Here is a 21,660-nt window from a genome sequence, read left to right on the forward strand (position 1 = left end):
TTAGAAGAGTTACTCCTCTTGTAGATAAATCGACATTTTGCTTTTTGTATTCAATATCGATGCAATTTCTGTGTTTCATAGTTGTTTTGAATGTCCAAGGGATACAGTAAACCTGCAATGGTGCATCGGAATCTAATACTGCTGTCCCAGGAAAGGCTCAAAGCACGAACTTTTAGAAGAGTTACTCATCTTATAAATAAGTCGACATTTTGCCTTTTGTATTGAAGATCGATGCAATTTCTGTGTTTCATCGTTGATTTGAAGGTACAAGGGATACAGTAAACCTGCAATGGTGCATCGGAGTCTAATACTGCTGTCCCAGGAAAGGCTGAAAGCACGAACTATTAGAAGAGCTATTCCTCTTGTAAATAAGACGACACTTTGCCTTTTGTATTCAATATCGATACAATTTCTGTGTTTCATCGTTGATTTGAAGGTCCAAGGGATACAGTAAACCTGCAATGGTGCATCGGAATCTAATACTGCTGTCCCAGGAAAGGCTCAAAGCACGAACTATAAGAAGAGTTACTCCTCTTGTAAATAAGTCGACATTTTGCCTATTTAATTCAATATCGATGCAATTTCTGTGTTTCATCGTAGATTTGATGGTCCAAGGGATACAGTAAACCTGCAATGGTGCATCGGAATCTAATACTGCTGTCCCAGGAAAGGCTCAAAGCATGAACTATTAGAAGAGTTTCTCCTCTTGTAAATAAGTCGACATTTTGCCTTTTGTATTCAATATCGATGCAATTTCTGTGTTTCATCGTTGATTTGAAGGTCCAAGGGATACAGTAAACCTGCAATGGTGCATCGGAGTCTAATACTGCTGTCCCAGGAAAGGCTGAAAGCACGAAATATTAGAAGAGTTACTCCTCTTGTAAATAAGTCGACATTTTGCCTTTTGTATTCAACATCGATGCAATTTCTGTGTTTCATCGTTGATTTGAAGGTCCAAGGGATACAGTAAACCTGCAATGGTGCATCGGAATCTATTACTACTGTCCCAGGAAAGGCTAATAGCACGAACGATTAGAAGAGTTACTCCTCTTGTAAATAAGTCGAAATTTTGCCTTTTGTATTCAATATCGATGCAATTTCAGTATTTCATAGTTGTTTTGAAGGTCCAAGGGATACAGTAAACCAGCAATGGTGCATCGGAATCTAATACTGCTGTCCCAGGAAAGGCTCAAAACACGAACTATTAGAAGAGTTACTCCTCTTGTAAATAAGTCGACATTTTGCCATTTGTATTCAATATCGATGCAATTTCTGTGTTTCATCGTTGATTTGAAGGTCCAAGGGATACAGTAAAGCTGCAATGGTGCATCGAAATCTAATACTGCTGTCCCAGGAAAGGCTAATAGCACGAACTGTTAGAAGAGTTATTCCTCTTGTAAATATGTCGACATTTTGCCTTTTGTATTCAATATCGATGCAATTTCTGTGTTTCATCGTTGATTTGAAGGTCCAAGGGATACAGCAAACCTGCAATGGTGCATCGGAATCTAATATTGCTGTCCCAGGAAAGGCTCAAAGCACGAACTATTAGAAGAGTTACTAGTCTTGTAAATATGTCGACATTTTGCCTTTTGTATTCAATATCGATGCAATTTCTGTGTTTCATCGTTGATTTGAAGGTCCAAGGGATACAGTAAACCTGCAATGGTCCATCGGAATCTATAACTGCTGTCCCAGGTAAGGCTCAAAGCACGAACTATTAGAACAGTTACTCCTCTTATAAATAAGACGACACTTTGCCTTTTGTATTCAATATCGATGAAATTTCTGTGTTTCATCGTTGATTTGAAGGTCCAAGGGATACGGTAAACCTGCAATGGTGCATCGGAATCTAATACTGCTGTCCCAGGAAAGGCCCAAAGCACGAAGTATTAGAAGAGTTACTCCTCTTGTAAATAAGTCGACACTTTGCCTTTTGTATTCAATATCGATGCAATTTCTGTGTTTCATCGTTGATTTGAAGGTCCAAGGGATACAGTAAACCGGCAATGGTGCATCGGAATCTAATACTGCTGTCCCAGGAAAGGCTCAAAGCACGAACTATTAGAAGAGTTAATCCTCTTGTAAATAAGTCGACATTTTGCATTTTGTATTCAATATCAATGCAATTTCTGTGTTTCATCGTTGATTTGAAGGTCCAAGGGATACAGTAAACCTGCAGTGGTGAATCGGAATCTAATACTGCTGTCCCAGGAAAGGCTCAAAGCACGAAGTACTAGAAGGGTTACTCCTCTTGTATATAAGACGACATTTTGCCTTTTGTATTCAATATCGATGCAATTTCTGTGTTTCATCGTTGATTTGAAGGTCCAAGGGATACCGTAAACCTGCAATGGTGCATCGGAATCTAATACTGCCGTCCCAGGAAACGCTAAAAGCACGAACTATTAGAAGAGTTACTCCTCTTGTAAATAAGTCGACATTTTGCCTTTTGTATTCAATATCGATGCAATTTCTGTGTTTCATCGTTGATTTGAAGGTCCAAGGGATACAGTAAACCTGCAATGGTGCATCGGAATCTAATACTGCTGTCCCAGGAAAGGCTCAAAGCATGAAGTACTAGAAGGGTTACTCCTCTTGTATATAAGTCGACATTTTGCCTTTTGTGTTCAATATCGATGCAATTTCTGTGTTTCATCGTTGATTTGAAGGTCCAAGGGATACAGTAAACCTGCAATGGTGCATCGGAATCTAATACTGCTGTCCCAGGAAACGCTAAAAGCACGAACTATTAGAAGAGTTACTCCTCTTGTAAATAAGTCGACATTTTGCCTTTTGTATTCAATATCGATGCAATTTCTGTGTTTCATCGTTGATTTGAAGATCCAAGGGATACAGTAAACCTGCAATGGTGCATCGGAATCTAATACTGCTGTCCCAGGAAAGGCTCAAAGCACGAACTATTAGAAGAGTTACTCCTCTTATAAATAAGTCGACACTTTGCCTTTTGTATTCAATATCGATTCAATTTCTGTGTTTCATCGTTGATTTGAAGGTCCAAGGGATACAGTAAACCTGCAATGGTGCATCGGAATCTAATACTGCTGTCCCAAGAAAGGCTCAAAGCACGAACTATTAGTAGAGTTACTCCTCTTGTAAATAAGTCGACTTTTTGCCTTTTGTATTCAATATCGATGCAATTTCAGTGTTTCATCGTTGATTTGAAGGTCCAAGGGATACAGTAAAGCTGCAGTGGTGCATCGGAATCTAATACTGCTGTCCCAGGAAAGGCTCAAAAGCACGAACTATTAGAAGAGTTACTCCTCTTGTAAATAAGTCGACATTTTGCTTTTGTATTCAATATCGATGCAATTTCTGTGTTTCATCGTTGATTTGAAGGTCCAAGGGATACAGTAAACCTGCAATGGTGCATCGGAATCTAATACTGCTGTCCCAGGAAACGCTAAAAGCACGAACTATTAGAAGAGTTACTCCTCTTGAAAATAAGTCGACATTTTGCCTTTTGTATTCAATATCGATGCAATTTCAGTGTTTCATCGTTGTTTTTAAGGTCCAAGGGATAAAGTAAACCTGCAATGGTGCATCGGAATCTAATACTACTGTCCCAGGAAAGGCTCAAAGCACGAACTATTAGAAGAGTTACTCCTCTTGTAAATAAGTCGACATTTTGCCCTTTGTATTCAATATCGATGCAATTTCTGTGTTTCATCGTTGATTTGAAGGTCCAAGGGATACAGTAAACATGCAATGGTGCATCGGAATCTATAACTGCTGTCCCAGTAAAGGCTCAAAGCACGAACTATTAGAAGAGTTACTCCTCTTATGAATAAGACGACACTTTGCTTTTGTATTCAATATCGATGCAATTTCTGTGTTTCATCGTTGATTTGAAGGTCCAAGGGATACAGTAAACCTGCAATGGTGCATCGGAATCTAATACTGCTGTCCCAGGAAAGGCCCAAAGCACAAACTATTAGAAGAGTTACTCCTCTTATAAATAAGACGACACTTTGCCTTTTGTATTCAATATCGATGCAATTTCTGTGTTTCATCGTTGATTTGAAGGTCCAAGGGATACAGTAAACCTGCAATGGTGCATCGGAATCTATAACTGCTGTCCCAGGAAATTCTAAAAGCACGAACTATTAGAAGAGTAACTCCTCTTATAAATAAGACGACACTTTGCCTTTTGTATTCAATATCGATGCAATTTCTGTGTTTCATCGTTGATTTGAAGGTCCAAGGGATACAGTAAACCTGCAATGGTGCATCGGAATCTAATACTGCTGTCCCAGGAAAGGCTCAAAGCACGAACTATTAGAAGAGTTACTCCTCTTGTAAATAAGTCGACATTTTGCCATTTGTATTCAATATCGATGCAATTTCTGTGTTTCATCGTTGATTTGAAGGTCCAAGGGATACAGTAAACCTGCAATGGTGCATCGGAATCTAATACTGCTGCCCCAGGAAAGGCTCAAAGCACGAACTATTAGAAGAGTTACTCCTCTTATAAGTAAGTCAAAATTTTGCCTTTTGTATTGAAGATCGATGCAATTTCTGTGTTTCATCGTTGATTTGAAGGTACAAGGGATACAGTAAACCTGCAATGGTGCATCGGAGTCTAATACTGCTGTCCCAGGAAAGGCTCAAAGCACGAACTATAAGAAGAGTTACTCCTCTTATAAGTAAGTCGACTTTTTGCCTTTTGTACTCAATATCGATGCAATTTCTGTGTTTCTTCGTTTATTTGAAGGTCCAAGAGATACAGTAAACCTGCAATGGTGCATCGGAATCTAATACTGCTGTCCCAGGAAAGGCTCAAAGCACGAACTATTAGAAGAGTTACTCCTCTTGTAAATAAGTCGACATTTTGCTTTTGTATTCAATATCGATGCAATTTCAGTGTTTCATCGTTGATTTGAAGGTCCAAGGGATACAGTTAACCTGCAATGGTGCATCCGAATGTAATACTGCTGTCCCTGGAAAGGCTCAAAGCACGAACTATTAGAAGAGTAACTCCTCTTGTAAATAAGTCGACATTTTGCCTTTTGTATTCGATATCGATGCAATATCAGTATTTCATAGTTGTTTTGAAGGTCCAAGGGATACAGTAAACCTGCAATGGTGCATCGGAATCTAATACTGCTGTCCCAGGAAAGGCTCAAAACACGAACTATTAGAAGAGTTACTCCTCTTATAAATAAGTCGACATTTTGCTTTTGTATTCAATATCGATGCAATTTCTGTGTTTCATCGTTGATTTGAAGGTCCAAGGGATACAGTAAACCTGCAATGGTGCATCGGAATCTAATACTGCTGTCCCAGGAAAGGCTCAAAGCACGAACTATTAGAAGAGTTACTCCTCTTGTAGATAAATCGACATTTTGCTTTTTGTATTCAATATCGATGCAATTTCTGTGTTTCATAGTTGTTTTGAATGTCCAAGGGATACAGTAAACCTGCAATGGTGCATCGGAATCTAATACTGCTGTCCCAGGAAAGGCTCAAAGCACGAACTTTTAGAAGAGTTACTCATCTTATAAATAAGTCGACATTTTGCCTTTTGTATTGAAGATCGATGCAATTTCTGTGTTTCATCGTTGATTTGAAGGTACAAGGGATACAGTAAACCTGCAATGGTGCATCGGAGTCTAATACTGCTGTCCCAGGAAAGGCTGAAAGCACGAACTATTAGAAGAGCTATTCCTCTTGTAAATAAGACGACACTTTGCCTTTTGTATTCAATATCGATACAATTTCTGTGTTTCATCGTTGATTTGAAGGTCCAAGGGATACAGTAAACCTGCAATGGTGCATCGGAATCTAATACTGCTGTCCCAGGAAAGGCTCAAAGCACGAACTATAAGAAGAGTTACTCCTCTTGTAAATAAGTCGACATTTTGCCTATTTAATTCAATATCGATGCAATTTCTGTGTTTCATCGTAGATTTGATGGTCCAAGGGATACAGTAAACCTGCAATGGTGCATCGGAATCTAATACTGCTGTCCCAGGAAAGGCTCAAAGCATGAACTATTAGAAGAGTTTCTCCTCTTGTAAATAAGTCGACATTTTGCCTTTTGTATTCAATATCGATGCAATTTCTGTGTTTCATCGTTGATTTGAAGGTCCAAGGGATACAGTAAACCTGCAATGGTGCATCGGAGTCTAATACTGCTGTCCCAGGAAAGGCTGAAAGCACGAAATATTAGAAGAGTTACTCCTCTTGTAAATAAGTCGACATTTTGCCTTTTGTATTCAACATCGATGCAATTTCTGTGTTTCATCGTTGATTTGAAGGTCCAAGGGATACAGTAAACCTGCAATGGTGCATCGGAATCTATTACTACTGTCCCAGGAAAGGCTAATAGCACGAACGATTAGAAGAGTTACTCCTCTTGTAAATAAGTCGAAATTTTGCCTTTTGTATTCAATATCGATGCAATTTCAGTATTTCATAGTTGTTTTGAAGGTCCAAGGGATACAGTAAACCTGCAATGGTGCATCGGAATCTAATACTGCTGTCCCAGGAAAGGCTCAAAACACGAACTATTAGAAGAGTTACTCCTCTTGTAAATAAGTCGACATTTTGCCATTTGTATTCAATATCGATGCAATTTCTGTGTTTCATCGTTGATTTGAAGGTCCAAGGGATACAGTAAAGCTGCAATGGTGCATCGAAATCTAATACTGCTGTCCCAGGAAAGGCTAATAGCACGAACTGTTAGAAGAGTTATTCCTCTTGTAAATATGTCGACATTTTGCCTTTTGTATTCAATATCGATGCAATTTCTGTGTTTCATCGTTGATTTGAAGGTCCAAGGGATACAGCAAACCTGCAATGGTGCATCGGAATCTAATATTGCTGTCCCAGGAAAGGCTCAAAGCACGAACTATTAGAAGAGTTACTAGTCTTGTAAATATGTCGACATTTTGCCTTTTGTATTCAATATCGATGCAATTTCTGTGTTTCATCGTTGATTTGAAGGTCCAAGGGATACAGTAAACCTGCAATGGTCCATCGGAATCTATAACTGCTGTCCCAGGTAAGGCTCAAAGCACGAACTATTAGAACAGTTACTCCTCTTATAAATAAGACGACACTTTGCCTTTTGTATTCAATATCGATGAAATTTCTGTGTTTCATCGTTGATTTGAAGGTCCAAGGTATACGGTAAACCTGCAATGGTGCATCGGAATCTAATACTGCTGTCCCAGGAAAGGCCCAAAGCACGAAGTATTAGAAGAGTTACTCCTCTTGTAAATAAGTCGACACTTTGCCTTTTGTATTCAATATCGATGCAATTTCTGTGTTTCATCGTTGATTTGAAGGTCCAAGGGATACAGTAAACCGGCAATGGTGCATCGGAATCTAATACTGCTGTCCCAGGAAAGGCTCAAAGCACGAACTATTAGAAGAGTTACTCCTCTTGTAAATAAGTCGACATTTTGCATTTTGTATTCAATATCAATGCAATTTCTGTGTTTCATCGTTGATTTGAAGGTCCAAGGGATACAGTAAACCTGCAGTGGTGAATCGGAATCTAATACTGCTGTCCCAGGAAAGGCTCAAAGCACGAAGTACTAGAAGGGTTACTCCTCTTGTATATAAGACGACATTTTGCCTTTTGTATTCAATATCGATGCAATTTCTGTGTTTCATCGTTGATTTGAAGGTCCAAGGGATACCGTAAACCTGCAATGGTGCATCGGAATATAATACTGCTGTCCCAGGAGAGGCTCAAAGCACGAACTATTAGAAGAGTTACTCCTCTTGTAAATAAGTCGACATTTTGCCTTTTGTATTCAATATCGATATAATTTCTGTGTTTCATCGTTGATTTGAAGGTCCAAGGGATACAGTAAACCTGCAATGGTGCATCGGAATCTAATACTGCTCTCCCAGGAAAGGCTCAAAGCACGAAGTACTAGATATGTTACTCCTCTTGTAAATAAGTCGACATTTTGCCTTTTGTATTCAATATCGATATAATTTCTGTGTTTCATCGTTGATTTGAAGGTCCAAGGGATACAGTTAACCTGCAATGGTGCATCCGAATGTAATACTGCTGTCCCTGGAAAGGCTCAAAGCACGAACAATTAGAAGAGTAACTCCTCTTGTAAATAAGTCGACATTTTGCCTTTTGTATTCGATATCGATGCAATATCAGTATTTCATAGTTGTTTTGAAGGTCCAAGGGATACAGTAAACCTGCAATGGTGCATCGGAATCTAATACTGCTGTCCCAGGAAAGGCTCAAAACACGAACTATTAGAAGAGTTACTCCTCTTATAAATAAGTCGACATTTTGCTTTTGTATTCAATATCGATGCAATTTCTGTGTTTCATCGTTGATTTGAAGGTCCAAGGGATACAGTAAACCTGCAATGGTGCATCGGAATCTAATACTGCTGTCCCAGGAAAGGCTCAAAGCACGAACTATTAGAAGAGTTACTCCTCTTGTAGATAAATCGACATTTTGCTTTTTGTATTCAATATCGATGCAATTTCTGTGTTTCATAGTTGTTTTGAATGTCCAAGGGATACAGTAAACCTGCAATGGTGCATCGGAATCTAATACTGCTGTCCCAGGAAAGGCTCAAAGCACGAACTTTTAGAAGAGTTACTCATCTTATAAATAAGTCGACATTTTGCCTTTTGTATTGAAGATCGATGCAATTTCTGTGTTTCATCGTTGATTTGAAGGTACAAGGGATACAGTAAACCTGCAATGGTGCATCGGAGTCTAATACTGCTGTCCCAGGAAAGGCTGAAAGCACGAACTATTAGAAGAGCTATTCCTCTTGTAAATAAGACGACACTTTGCCTTTTGTATTCAATATCGATACAATTTCTGTGTTTCATCGTTGATTTGAAGGTCCAAGGGATACAGTAAACCTGCAATGGTGCATCGGAATCTAATACTGCTGTCCCAGGAAAGGCTCAAATCACGAACTATAAGAAGAGTTACTCCTCTTGTAAATAAGTCGATATTTTGCCTATTTTATTCAATATCGATGCAATTTCTGTGTTTCATCGTAGATTTGATGGTCCAAGGGATACAGTAAACCTGCAATGGTGCATCGGAATCTAATACTGCTGTCCCAGGAAAGGCTCAAAGCATGAACTATTAGAAGAGTTTCTCCTCTTGTAAATAAGTCGACATTTTGCCTTTTGTATTCAATATCGATGCAATTTCTGTGTTTCATCGTTGATTTGAAGGTCCAAGGGATACAGTAAACCTGCAATGGTGCATCGGAGTCTAATACTGCTGCCCCAGGAAAGGCTGAAAGCACGAAATATTAGAAGAGTTACTCCTCTTGTAAATAAGTCGACATTTTGCCTTTTGTATTCAACATCGATGCAATTTCTGTGTTTCATCGTTGATTTGAAGGTCCAAGGGATACAGTAAACCTGCAATGGTGCATCGGAATCTATTACTACTGTCCCAGGAAAGGCTAATAGCACGAACGATTAGAAGAGTTACTCCTCTTTTAAATAAGTCGAAATTTTGCCTTTTGTATTCAATATCGATGCAATTTCAGTATTTCATAGTTGTTTTGAAGGTCCAAGGGATACAGTAAACCTGCAATGGTGCATCGGAATCTAATACTGCTGTCCCAGGAAAGGCTCAAAACACGAACTATTAGAAGAGTTACTCCTCTTGTAAATAAGTCGACATTTTGCCATTTGTATTCAATATCGATGCAATTTCTGTGTTTCATCGTTGATTTGAAGGTCCAAGGGATACAGTAAAGCTGCAATGGTGCATCGAAATCTAATACTGCTGTCCCAGGAAAGGCTAATAGCACGAACTGTTAGAAGAGTTATTCCTCTTGTAAATATGTCGACATTTTGCCTTTTGTATTCAATATCGATGCAATTTCTGTGTTTCATCGTTGATTTGAAGGTCCAAGGGATACAGCAAACCTGCAATGGTGCATCGGAATCTAATATTGCTGTCCCAGGAAAGGCTCTAAGCACGAACTATTAGAAGAGTTACTAGTCTTGTAAATATGTCGACATTTTGCCTTTTGTATTCAATATCGATGCAATTTCTGTGTTTCATCGTTGATTTGAAGGTCCAAGGGATACTGTAAACCGGCAATGGTGCATCGGAATCTAATACTGCTGTCCCAGGAAAGGCTCAAAGCACGAACTATTAGAAGAGTTACTCCTCTTGTAAATAAGTCGACATTTTGCATTTTGTATTCAATATCAATGCAATTTCTGTGTTTCATCGTTGATTTGAAGGTCCAAGGGATACAGTAAACCTGCAGTGGTGAATCGGAATCTAATACTGCTGTCCCAGGAAAGGCTCAAAGCACGAAGTACTAGAAGGGTTACTCCTCTTGTATATAAGACGACATTTTGCCTTTTGTATTCAATATCGATGCAATTTCTGTGTTTCATCGTTGATTTGAAGGTCCAAGGGATACCGTAAACCTGCAATGGTGCATCGGAATATAATACTGCTGTCCCAGGAGAGGCTCAAAGCACGAACTATTAGAAGAGTTACTCCTCTTGTAAATAAGTCGACATTTTGCCTTTTGTATTCAATATCGATATAATTTCTGTGTTTCATCGTTGATTTGAAGGTCCAAGGGATACAGTAAACCTGCAATGGTGCATCGGAATCTAATACTGCTCTCCCAGGAAAGGCTCAAAGCACGAAGTACTAGATATGTTACTCCTCTTGTATATAAGTCTACATTTTGCCTTTTGTATTCAATATCGATGCAATTTCTGTGTTTCATCGTTGATTTGAAGGTCCAAGGGATACAGTAAACATGCAATGGTGCTTCGGAATCTAATACTGCTGTCCCAGGAAAGGCTCAAAGCACGAACTATTAGAAGAGTTACTCCTCTTGTAAATAAGTCAACATTTTGCATTTTGTTTTCAATATCGATGCGATTTCTGTGTTTCATCGTTGATTTGGAGATCCAAGGGATACAGTAAACCTGCAGTGGTGCATCGGTATCTAATACTGCTGTCCCAGGAAAGGCTCAAAGCACGAAGTACTAGAAGGGTTACTCCACTTGTATATAAGTCGACATTTTGCCTTTTGTATTCAATATCGATGCAATTTCTGTGCTTCATCGTTGATTTGAAGGTCCAAGGGATACAGTAAACCTGCAATGGTGCATCGGAATATAATACTGCTGTCCCAAGAAACGCTCAAAGCACGAACTATTAGAAGAGTTACTCCTCTTGTAAATAAGTCGACATTTTGCCTTTTGTATTCAATATCGATGCAATTTCTGTGTTTCATCGTTGATTTGAAGGTCCAAGGGATACAGTAAACCTGCAATGGTGCATCGGAATCTAATACTGCTGTCCCAGGAAAGGCTCAAAGCACGAAGTACTAGAAGGGTTACTCCTCTTGTATATAAGTCGACATTTTGCCTTTTGTATTCAATATCGATGCAATTTCTGTGTTTCATCGTTGATTTGAAGGTCCAAGGGATACAGTAAACCTACAATGGGGCATCGGAATCTAATACTGCTGTCCCAGGAAAGGCTCTAAGCACGAACTATTAGAAGAGTTACTCCTCTTGTAAATAAGTCGACACTTTGTTTTTGTATTCAATATCGATGCAATTTCTGTGTTTCATCGTTGATTTGAAGGTCCAAGGGATACAGTAAACCTGCAATGGTACATCGGAATCTAATACTGCTGTCCCAGGAAAGGCTCAAAGCACGAACTATTAGAAGAGTTACTCCTCTTGTAAATAAGTCGACATTTTGCATTTTGTATTCAATATCGATGCAATTTCTGTGTTTCATCGTTGATTTGAAAGGTCCAAGGGATACAGTAAACCTGCAGTGGTGCATCGGAATCTAATACTGCTGTCCCAGGAAAGGCTCATAGCACGAAGTACTAGGAGGGTTACTCCTCTTGTATATAAGTCGACATTTTGCATTTTGTATTCAATATCGTTGCGATTTCTGTGTTTCATCGTTGATTTGAAGGTCCAAGGGATACAGTAAACCTGCAATGGTGCATCGGAATCTAATACTGCTGTCCCAGGAAAGGCTCAAAACACGAACTATTAGTAAAGTTACTCCTCTTGTAAATAAGTCGACATTTATCTTTTGTATTCAATATCGATTCAATTTCTGTGTTTCATCGTTGATTTGAAGGTCCAAGGGATACAGTAAACCTGCAATGGTGCATCGGAATCTAATACTGCTGTCCCAGGAAACGCTAAAAGCGCGAACTATTAGAAGAGTTACTCCTCTTGTAAATAAGTCGACATTTTGCCTTTTGTATTCAATATCGATGCAATTTCTGTGTTTCATCGTTGATTTGAAGGTCCAAGGGATACAGTAAACCTGCAATGGTGCATCGGAATCTAATACTGCTATCCCAGGAAAGGCTCAAAGCACGAAGTACTAGAAGGCTTACTCCTCTTGTATAGAAGTCGACAATTTGCCTTTTGTATTCAATATCGATGCAATTTCTGTGCTTCATCGTTGATTTGAAGGTCCAAGGGATACAGTAAACCTGCAATGGTGCATCGGAATCTAATACTGCTGTCCCAGGAAAGGCTCAAAGCACGAACTATTAGAAGAGTTACTCCTCTTGTAAATAAGTCGACATTTTGCCTTTTGTATTCAATATCGATGCAATTTCTGTGTTTCATCGTTGATTTAAGGACCAAGGGATACAGTAAACCTTCAATGGTGCATCGGAGTCTATATCTGCTGTCCCAGGAAAGGCTCAAAGCACGAACTATTAGAAGAGTTACTCCTCTTATAAATAAGACGACACTTTGCCTTTTGTATACAATATCAATGCAATTTCTGTGTTTCATCGTTGATTTGAAGGTCCAAGGGATACAGCAAACCTGCAATGGTGCATCGGAATCTAATATTGCTGTCCCAGGAAAGGCTCAAAGCACGAACTATTAGAAGAGTTACTCCTCTTGTAAATAAGTCGACATTTTGCCTTTTGTATTCAATATCGATGCAATTTCTGTGTTTCATCGTTGATTTGAAGGTCCAAGGGATACAGTAAACCTGCAATGGTCCATCGGAATCTATAACTGCTGTCCCAGGTAAGGCTCAAAGCACGAACTATTAGAACAGTTACTCCTCTTATAAATAAGACGACACTTTGCCTTTTGTATTCAATATCGATGAAATTTCTGTGTTTCATCGTTGATTTGAAGGTCCAAGGGATACGGTAAACCTGCAATGGTGCATCGGAATCTAATACTGCTGTCCCAGGAAAGGCCCAAAGCACGAAGTATTAGAAGAGTTACTCCTCTTGTAAATAAGTCGACACTTTGCCTTTTGTATTCAATATCGATGCAATTTCTGTGTTTCATCGTTGATTTGAAGGTCCAAGGGATACAGTAAACCTGCAGTGGTGAATCGGAATCTAATGCTGCTGTCCCAGGAAAGGCTCAAAGCACGAAGTACTAGAAGGGTTACTCCTCTTGTATATAAGACGACATTTTGCCTTTTGTATTCAATATCGATGCAATTTCTGTGTTTCATCGTTGATTTGAAGGTCCAAGGGATACCGTAAACCTGCAATGGTGCATCGGAATATAATACTGCTGTCCCAGGAGAGGCTCAAAGCACGAACTATTAGAAGAGTTACTCCTCTTGTAAATAAGTCGACATTTTGCCTTTTGTATTCAATATCGATATAATTTCTGTGTTTCATCGTTGATTTGAAGGTCCAAGGGATACAGTAAACCTGCAATGGTGCATCGGAATCTAATACTGCTGTCATAGGAAAGGCTCAAAGCACGAACTATTAGAAGAGTTACTCCTCTTGTAAATAAGTCGACACTTTGCCTTTTGTATTCAATATCGATGCAATTTCTGTGTTTCATCGTTGATATGAAGGTCCAAGGGATACAGTAAACCTGCAATGGTACATCGGAATCTGATACTGCTGTCCCAGGAAAGGCTCAAAGCACGAACTATTAGAAGAGTTACTCCTCTTGTAAATAAGTCGACATTTTGCACTTTGTATTCAATATCTATGCAATTTCTGTGTTTCATCGTTGATTTGAAGGGCCAAGGGATACAGTAAACTTGCAGTGGTGCATCGGAATCTAATACTGCTCTCCCAGGAAAGGCTCAAAGCTTGAAGTACTAGATATGTTACTCCTCTTGTATATAAGTCTACATTTTGCCTTTTGTATTCAATATCGATGCAATTTCTGTGTTTCATCGTTGATTTGAAGGTCCAAGGGATACAGTAAACATGCAATGGTGCTTCGGAATCTAATACTGCTGTCCCAGGAAAGGCTCAAAGCACGAACTATTAGAAGAGTTACTCCTCTTGTAAATAAGTCGACATTTTGCATTTTGTTTTCAATATCGATGCGATTTCTGTGTTTCATCGTTGATTTGGAGGTCCAAGGGATACAGTAAACCTGCAGTGGTGCATCGGTATCTAATACTGCTGTCCCAGGAAAGGCTCAAAGCACGAAGTACTAGAAGGGTTACTCCACTTGTATATAAGTCGACATTTTGCCTTTTGTATTCAATATCGATGCAATTTCTGTGCTTCATCGTTGATTTGAAGGTCCAAGGGATACAGTAAACCTGCAATGGTGCATCGGAATATAATACTGCTGTCCCAAGAAACGCTCAAAGCACGAACTATTAGAAGAGTTACTCCTCTTGTAAATAAGTCGACATTTTGCCTTTTGTATTCAATATCGATGCAATTTCTGTGTTTCATCGTTGATTTGAAGGTCCAAGGGATACAGTAAACCTGCAATGGTGCATCGGAATCTAATACTGCTGTCCCAGGAAAGGCTCAAAGCACGAAGTACTAGAAGGGTTACTCCTCTTGTATATAAGTCGACATTTTGCCTTTTGTATTCAATATCGATGCAATTTCTGTGTTTCATCGTTGATTTGAAGGTCCAAGGGATACAGTAAACCTACAATGGTGCATCGGAATCTAATACTGCTGTCCCAGGAAAGGCTCTAAGCACGAACTATTAGAAGAGTTACTCCTCTTGTAAATAAGTCGACACTTTGTTTTTGTATTCAATATCGATGCAATTTCTGTGTTTCATCGTTGATTTGAAGGTCCAAGGGATACAGTAAACCTGCAATGGTACATCGGAATCTAATACTGCTGTCCCAGGAAAGGCTCAAAGCACGAAGTACTAGGAGGGTTACTCCTCTTGTATATAAGTCGACATTTTGCATTTTGTATTCAATATCGTTGCGATTTCTGTGTTTCATCGTTGATTTGAAGGTCCAAGGGATACAGTAAACCTGCAATGGTGCATCGGAATCTAATACTGCTGTCCCAGGAAAGGCTCAAAACACGAACTATTAGTAAAGTTACTCCTCTTGTAAATAAGTCGACATTTATCTTTTGTATTCAATATCGATTCAATTTCTGTGTTTCATCGTTGATTTGAAGGTCCAAGGGATACAGTAAACCTGCAATGGTGCATCGGAATCTAATACTGCTGTCCCAGGAAACGCTAAAAGCACGAACTATTAGAAGAGTTACTCCTCTTGTAAATAAGTCGACATTTTGCCTTTTGTATTCAATATCGATGCAATTTCTGTGTTTCATCGTTGATTTGAAGGTCCAAGGGATACAGTAAACCTGCAATGGTGCATCGGAATCTAATACTGCTATCCCAGGAAAGGCTCAAAGCACGAAGTACTAGAAGGCTTACTCCTCTTGTATAGAAGTCGACAATTTGCCTTTTGTATTCAATATCGATGCAATTTCTGTGCTTCATCGTTGATTTGAAGGTCCAAGGGATACAGTAAACCTGCAATGGTGCATCGGAATCTAATACTGCTGTCCCAGGAAAGGCTCAAAGCACGAACTATTAGAAGAGTTACTCCTCTTGTAAATAAGTCGACATTTTGCCTTTTGTATTCAATATCGATGCAATTTCTGTGTTTCATCGTTGATTTAAGGACCAAGGGATACAGTAAACCTTCAATGGTGCATCGGAGTCTATATCTGCTGTCCCAGGAAAGGCTCAAAGCACGAACTATTAGAAGAGTTACTCCTCTTATAAATAAGACGACACTTTGCCTTTTGTATACAATATCAATGCAATTTCTGTGTTTCATCGTTGATTTGAAGGTCCAAGGGATACAGCAAACCTGCAATGGTGCATCGGAATCTAATATTGCTGTCCCAGGAAAGGCTCAAAGCACGAACTATTAGAAGAGTTACTCCTCTTGTAAATAAGTCGACATTTTGCCTTTTGTATTCAATATCGATGCAATTTCTGTGTTTCATCGTTGATTTGAAGGTCCAAGGGATACAGTAAACCTGCAATGGTCCATCGGAATCTATAACTGCTGTCCCAGGTAAGGCTCAAAGCACGAACTATTAGAACAGTTACTCCTCTTATAAATAAGACGACACTTTGCCTTTTGTATTCAATATCGATGAAATTTCTGTGTTTCATCGTTGATTTGAAGGTCCAAGGGATACGGTAAACCTGCAATGGTGCATCGGAATCTAATACTGCTGTCCCAGGAAAGGCCCAAAGCACGAAGTATTAGAAGAGTTACTCCTCTTGTAAATAAGTCGACACTTTGCCTTTTGTATTCAATATCGATGCAATTTCTGTGTTTCATCGTTGATTTGAAGGTCCAAGGGATACAGTAAACCTGCAGTGGTGAATCGGAATCTAATGCTGCTGTCCCAGGAAAGGCTCAAAGCACGAAGTACTAGAAGGGTTACTCCTCTTGTATATAAGACGACATTTTGCCTTTTGTATTCAATATCGATGCAATTTCTGTGTTTCATCGTTGATTTGAAGGTCCAAGGGATACCGTAAACCTGCAATGGTGCATCGGAATATAATACTGCTGTCCCAGGAGAGGCTCAAAGCACGAACTATTAGAAGAGTTACTCCTCTTGTAAATAAGTCGACATTTTGCCTTTTGTATTCAATATCGATATAATTTCTGTGTTTCATCGTTGATTTGAAGGTCCAAGGGATACAGTAAACCTGCAATGGTGCATCGGAATCTAATACTGCTGTCATAGGAAAGGCTCAAAGCACGAACTATTAGAAGAGTTACTCCTCTTGTAAATAAGTCGACACTTTGCCTTTTGTATTCAATATCGATGCAATTTCTGTGTTTCATCGTTGATATGAAGGTCCAAGGGATACAGTAAACCTGCAATGGTACATCGGAATCTGATACTGCTGTCCCAGGAAAGGCTCAAAGCACGAACTATTAGAAGAGTTACTCCTCTTGTAAATAAGTCGACATTTTGCACTTTGTATTCAATATCTATGCAATTTCTGTGTTTCATCGTTGATTTGAAGGGCCAAGGGATACAGTAAACTTGCAGTGGTGCATCGGAATCTAATACTGCTCTCCCAGGAAAGGCTCAAAGCTTGAAGTACTAGATATGTTACTCCTCTTGTATATAAGTCTACATTTTGCCTTTTGTATTCAATATCGATGCAATTTCTGTGTTTCATCGTTGATTTGAAGGTCCAAGGGATACAGTAAACATGCAATGGTGCTTCGGAATCTAATACTGCTGTCCCAGGAAAGGCTCAAAGCACGAACTATTAGAAGAGTTAATCCTCTTGTAAATAAGTCGACATTTTGCATTTTGTTTTCAATATCGATGCGATTTCTGTGTTTCATCGTTGATTTGGAGGTCCAAGGGATACAGTAAACCTGCAGTGGTGCATCGGTATCTAATACTGCTGTCCCAGGAAAGGCTCAAAGCACGAAGTACTAGAAGGGTTACTCCACTTGTATATAAGTCGACATTTTGCCTTTTGTATTCAATATCGATGCAATTTCTGTGCTTCATCGTTGATTTGAAGGTCCAAGGGATACAGTAAACCTGCAATGGTGCATCGGAATATAATACTGCTGTCCCAAGAAACGCTCAAAGCACGAACTATTAGAAGAGTTACTCCTCTTGTAAATAAGTCGACATTTTGCCTTTTGTATTCAATATCGATGCAATTTCTGTGTTTCATCGTTGATTTGAAGGTCCAAGGGATACAGTAAACCTGCAATGGTGCATCGGAATCTAATACTGCTGTCCCAGGAAAGGCTCAAAGCACGAAGTACTAGAAGGGTTACTCCTCTTGTATATAAGTCGACATTTTGCCTTTTGTATTCAATATCGATGCAATTTCTGTGTTTCATCGTTGATTTGAAGGTCCAAGGGATACAGTAAACCTACAATGGTGCATCGGAATCTAATACTGCTGTCCCAGGAAAGGCTCTAAGCACGAACTATTAGAAGAGTTACTCCTCTTGTAAATAAGTCGACACTTTGTTTTTGTATTCAATATCGATGCAATTTCTGTGTTTCATCGTTGATTTGAAGGTCCAAGGGATACAGTAAACCTGCAATGGTACATCGGAATCTAATACTGCTGTCCCAGGAAAGGTTCAAAGCACGAAGTACTAGGAGGGTTACTCCTCTTGTATATAAGTCGACATTTTGCATTTTGTATTCAATATCGTTGCGATTTCTGTGTTTCATCGTTGATTTGAAGGTCCAAGGGATACAGTAAACCTGCAATGGTGCATCGGAATCTAATAGTGCTGTCCCAGGAAAGGCTCAAAACACGAACTATTAGTAAAGTTACTCCTCTTGTAAATAAGTCGACATTTATCTTTTGTATTCAATATCGATTCAATTTCTGTGTTTCATCGTTGATTTGAAGGTCCAAGGGATACAGTAAACCTGCAATGGTGCATCGGAATCTAATACTGCTGTCCCAGGAAACGCTAAAAGCACGAACTATTAGAAGAGTTACTCCTCTTGTAAATAAGTCGACATTTTGCCTTTTGTATTCAATATCGATGCAATTTCTGTGTTTCATCGTTGATTTGAAGGTCCAAGGGATACAGTAAACCTGCAATGGTGCATCGGAATCTAATACTGCTATCCCAGGAAAGGCTCAAAGCACGAAGTACTAGAAGGCTTACTCCTCTTGTATAGAAGTCGACAATTTGCCTTTTGTATTCAATATCGATGCAATTTCTGGGCTTCATCGTTGATTTGAAGGTCCAAGGGATACAGTAAACCTGCAATGGTGCATCGGAATCTAATACTGCTGTCCCAGGAAAGGCTCAAAGCACGAACTATTAGAAGAGTTACTCCTCTTGTAAATAAGTCGACATTTTGCCTTTTGTATTCAATATCGATGCAATTTCTGTGTTTCATCGTTGATTTAAGGACCAAGGGATACAGTAAACCTTCAATGGTGCATCGGAGTCTATATCTGCTGTCCCAGGAAAGGCTCAAAGCACGAACTATTAGAAGAGTTACTCCTCTTATAAATAAGACGACACTTTGCCTTTTGTATACAATATCAATGCAATTTCTGTGTTTCATCGTTGATTTGAAGGTCCAAGGGATACAGCAAACCTGCAATGGTGCATCGGAATCTAATATTGCTGTCCCAGGAAAGGCTCAAAGCACGAACTATTAGAAGAGTTACTCCTCTTGTAAATAAGTCGACATTTTGCCTTTTGTATTCAATATCGATATAATTTCTGTGTTTCATCGTTGATTTGAAGGTCCAAGGGATACAGTAAACCTGCAATGGTGCATCGGAATCTAATACTGCTGTCATAGGAAAGGCTCAAAGCACGAACTATTAGAAGAGTTACTCCTCTTGTAAATAAGTCGACACTTTGCCTTTTGTATTCAATATCGATGCAATTTCTGTGTTTCATCGTTGATATGAAGGTCCAAGGGATACAGTAAACCTGCAATGGTACATCGGAATCTGATACTGCTGTCCCAGGAAAGGCTCAAAGCACGAACTATTAGAAGAGTTACTCCTCTTGTAAATAAGTCGACATTTTGCACTTTGTATTCAATATCTATGCAATTTCTGTGTTTCATCGTTGATTTGAAGGGCCAAGGGATACAGTAAACTTGCAGTGGTGCATCGGAATCTAATACTGCTCTCCCAGGAAAGGCTCAAAGCTTGAAGTACTAGATATGTTACTCCTCTTGTATATAAGTCTACATTTTGCCTTTTGTATTCAATATCGATGCAATTTCTGTGTTTCATCGTTGATTTGAAGGTCCAAGGGATACAGTAAACATGCAATGGTGCTTCGGAATCTAATACTGCTGTCCCAGGAAAGGCTCAAAGCACGAACTATTAGAAGAGTTAATCCTCTTGTAAATAAGTCGACATTTTGCATTTTGTTTTCAATATCGATGCGATTTCTGTGTTTCATCGTTGATTTGGAGGTCCAAGGGATACAGTAAACCTGCAGTGGTGCATCGGTATCTAATACTGCTGTCCCAGGAAAGGCTCAAAGCACGAAGTACTAGAAGGGTTACTCCACTTGTATATAAGTCGACATTTTGCCTTTTGTATTCAATATCGATGCAATTTCTGTGCTTCATCGTTGATTTGAAGGTCCAAGGGATACAGTAAACCTGCAATGGTGCATCGGAATATAATACTGCTGTCCCAAGAAACGCTCAAAGCACGAACTATTAGAAGAGTTACTCCTCTTGTAAATAAGTCGACATTTTGCCTTTTGTATTCAATATCGATGCAATTTCTGTGTTTCATCGTTGATTTGAAGGTCCAAGGGATACAGTAAACCTGCAATGGTGCATCGGAATCTAATACTGCTGTCCCAGGAAAGGCTCAAAGCACGAAGTACTAGAAGGGTTACTCCTCTTGTATATAAGTCGACATTTTGCCTTTTGTATTCAATATCGATGCAATTTCTGTGTTTCATCGTTGATTTGAAGGTCCAAGGGATACAGTAAACCTACAATGGTGCATCGGAATCTAATACTGCTGTCCCAGGAAAGGCTCTAAGCACGAACTATTAGAAGAGTTACTCCTCTTGTAAATAAGTCGACACTTTGTTTTTGTATTCAATATCGATGCAATTTCTGTGTTTCATCGTTGATTTGAAGGTCCAAGGGATACAGTAAACCTGCAATGGTACATCGGAATCTAATACTGCTGTCCCAGGAAAGGTTCAAAGCACGAAGTACTAGGAGGGTTACTCCTCTTGTATATAAGTCGACATTTTGCATTTTGTATTCAATATCGTTGCGATTTCTGTGTTTCATCGTTGATTTGAAGGTCCAAGGGATACAGTAAACCTGCAATGGTGCATCGGAATCTAATAGTGCTGTCCCAGGAAAGGCTCAAAACACGAACTATTAGTAAAGTTACTCCTCTTGTAAATAAGTCGACATTTATCTTTTGTATTCAATATCGATTCAATTTCTGTGTTTCATCGTTGATTTGAAGGTCCAAGGGATACAGTAAACCTGCAATGGTGCATCGGAATCTAATACTGCTGTCCCAGGAAACGCTAAAAGCACGAACTATTAGAAGAGTTACTCCTCTTGTAAATAAGTCGACATTTTGCCTTTTGTATTCAATATCGATGCAATTTCTGTGTTTCATCGTTGATTTGAAGGTCCAAGGGATACAGTAAACCTGCAATGGTGCATCGGAATCTAATACTGCTATCCCAGGAAAGGCTCAAAGCACGAAGTACTAGAAGGCTTACTCCTCTTGTATAGAAGTCGACAATTTGCCTTTTGTATTCAATATCGATGCAATTTCTGTGCTTCATCGTTGATTTGAAGGTCCAAGGGATACAGTAAACCTGCAATGGTGCATCGGAATCTAATACTGCTGTCCCAGGAAAGGCTCAAAGCACGAACTATT

This window comes from Schistocerca cancellata, chromosome 4 (genome assembly GCF_023864275.1).
Source record: "Schistocerca cancellata isolate TAMUIC-IGC-003103 chromosome 4, iqSchCanc2.1, whole genome shotgun sequence".
Taxonomy (NCBI): domain Eukaryota; kingdom Metazoa; phylum Arthropoda; class Insecta; order Orthoptera; family Acrididae; genus Schistocerca; species Schistocerca cancellata.